The sequence below is a fragment of the Mus pahari genome, chromosome 18, assembly GCF_900095145.1.
Source record: "Mus pahari chromosome 18, PAHARI_EIJ_v1.1, whole genome shotgun sequence".
Lineage (NCBI taxonomy): Eukaryota > Metazoa > Chordata > Mammalia > Rodentia > Muridae > Mus > Mus pahari.
Window position 1 is genome coordinate 13888396 of NC_034607.1, and position 3168 is coordinate 13891563.

Consider the following 3168-nt stretch of genomic DNA (forward strand, 5'->3'; position numbering starts at 1 on the left):
CCTCCTCCTCCTCCTCCTCCTCCTCCTCCTTCTCCTCTCCTTTCTACTTCTTGTGTCCCTGCCTGAGACCCCTGAACATCTTTGCTTTGCCCCCTCTCTTCTACCCAGCCCAGGCATCTCTATGAACCAATCAGGGATAACTTGGGGGACAAGGTTTATGCAGCAAAAACTAGTACCCATGAGGACCTGCCGTCTTGGAGCAACCAGGTCTTGGGATACAGGATTTAGCATTCGAATACATAGCAGCTTCAGACCCAGCCACTACAGGGGAGTAGTAAAAAAACGTACCTGCAATATGTAGAGAAACAGAAGTTATCTATTTTTTTCCTCCTAATAAAATTAAAAGACAGAATCTCACTGTGTAGCCCTAGCTGGTCTGAATCCCCTGCCAAGGGAAGTAGACCAGGCTTGGCCTCGAACTCACAGAGATTTGCCTGCTTCTGTTTCCCAAGCGCTGGGATTAAAAGTGTGCACCACTGTGCCTGGTTCTTAGCATGGACTTCTTCAGTTGATGTTGGAAGGATTCTAGGAGGACCAAGGGCAGCTCCCAAGACCTAGATGACAGGCGCTCACACGGGTCATTGACATTACATTCTATTAGTCAAAGTGAGCCACAGAGGTCAGCCTAAATGTAAGGGACTCACCTGCTACCGAGGAGCAGCCAAGTCACTGGAAGGGGACAGGAGGTGATGTAGTGGCCATCCTAACAAGCTACCTACGAGCCATGTCAGGGAACTGTGTCTGTCGAACGCACGGTGTCATCAAGAGCCCAGAATAGTTCCCAGGCCCCCAGAGAGGCAAAGAGTCATTAAGACTTAGGAGCAAGGGAAGAGAGTGACAGCGAGCCAGCTGCTGAAATCTTCAGAGAACGAGGGGGAGGCAGGTGATGTGTCGACTGCAGACGTTGCACAAGCTGCAGAGTTGTATCAGTGAATTTTAATATATTCCATCAATGAATTGGGGCTGCTCCTTCCTCACGTCTCCAGCTCAGTCACTTAACAATGAAGTCGATGTGGCTCCACCAGCAGAGTGTTTGCCTTCTGTGTGTGTGGATCTGGAATCCAGCTCCAGCATTGGGAGGGTGGGGGGAGTGGGGATGGAGGTGCCGTTCCTCAGGAATCTCTATTTCCAGTGCCTGGAATGACATCTGTCCATTGTGCTCAACACCTATTTATTGAATGAATTTATAATGATACAAAAAAGTAATATATATGAACTAATATAGAATCTTTACTTGCCTTGATTGATTCATTTCTTCCTTTCCTTTATTTCAAAAAGTATGAATATATGTATAAATATAAGTATTAGCCATATATAATAATATATATTATATACTTCAGTTTTTTTGTTATACTTTTTTTATATTTTATATTTTTTTATATTTTATATTTTATATTTTATATTTTTTATATATATATTTTATATTTTTATATATACTTCAGTTTTTAGAACGTTATACATGTTCGTTGTGAAGAAAATAGAGATGATACAAAGTATTAATGAGAAAAAAATCTTAGCCAGGTGTGATAAATGCATACCTGTAATTTTGACACTAAGGAGGGTCAGGAATTCAAAAGTTATCCTTAGCTACATGGTAAGTTCCAGACTAGCCTGGGCTACTTGAGACCTTGTTGAAAGAAGGAGAAGGAAGGACTCAATCACAGGCAAAGATTCTGTCATCGCATCACACGGAGAGAACTAACTCTACCATCTTATCACACAGACAAAGCTATTGCTAACACTGGGGTCCAGTGTTTCTCTCCCTCACCTCCCCACTCTGTGTTTCTTTCAGAGAGAGAGAGAGAGAGAGAGAGAGAGAGAGAGCTTCTTAAGTAGACCAGGCTACTTTCATCTTGAAAGTCTCATATTTTGCAACCCTTTAGACTTCAAAAAGGTGACTTGTCACATTATTATGCTAGCACACCAGGCTTACATTTTCTACACGAATTGTTGATGCTTTGGGTTTGCAATTTTTGCTAAAAGAAAACAACCCAACTTAGAACAAAAGAAATGAACGCTAGAGGTCCACTCGGTGACTCAAATCCAGAGAGCCACCCCCCCGGGGGGGGGGGGAAGAGGAAGTCAGCTATGGAGCTGGGATTGGGCGTGGGTGTTGTCAGGTGTAGGTGGTGGGCACTGCCCTGTCCCTCGAGTCCCTGCATCAGGAAGCCACTCTGTGCAGTTAAGGAAGTCACCTCCAATGTTTTCAATTTAAAGTCTCATAGGAAGACCCAGAGACTGTGGGCAACTTTCCCTTTCTGCACGGTTACCCAACCTAACACCAAACACCAACAAATACACATTTTGGGGTCTTTATCTTCCTCCGATTTTTTGACTCATTGGCTCTGAGGGGTAAAGAGACCTAAAAGGGCAATTCTCCCCACCCTCTCTCAATACAAAACTCTCTCAGTCTGAGATGTGGAGCTGTGAACGGATGTAGGGATGTTCAGTGGCAGGAACTTGTGGGGCAACGCCAATAGGCAGTGTATGATCCAGGAAGGCTCCCAAAGGTGGACTTGGAAAGGAATGGGCTATGAAAACTAGGAGCAAACGGAAGGAAAGAACAGAGGGTACGCTGGGATGGTATTTATGTAGATATGGTCCATCCTGGAAGAGGTAGCGAAGAAAGAAAGAAGCCCACAGAGAGCAGGCGCTGACCTACGAAGCCAGTGACGAAGGCTCTGCGAGCCGGGGAGGCGTGGGCTGGTGACAGGAGGAAGGTGGCAGCAAGCATGGCTTCAGTGTGCTCGGGCTAAAACAGGAGAGCCGCGAAAGGCTAATGAAAATCACGATGCGCGGGAGACAGGGGCGTGCAGAGGCGGGCGTGGGTGAGGGGCAGAGTGGGGCGAGCGGGTGAGGTGGGGTGGGGGGAGAAGATGGGAAGACAGCCGGGCGCGCACCTTCGGCCCGCACTTTACAGTGTATGCCCAGTTCAGCGCCTTTGATTTTTCTAATCTCGGAGGAAGAAAGAGAAGCAAGGGGGCTGGGGGCCGCGAAGGGAGGGGCGAAGAGCGCTGGGGGTGCCAGGGCCGAGTGGCAGCGCGAGGTGTGGCCGTGCGCAGCGGGGGTGGGCGCGGGGCGCAGTCGGTGCGGGGCGGGCCGCGGCGGCGGGAGGGGAGAGGCGGGCTCCGCCGGCACACGCCGCCCCTGGCAGGGGGCCGAGCGCGC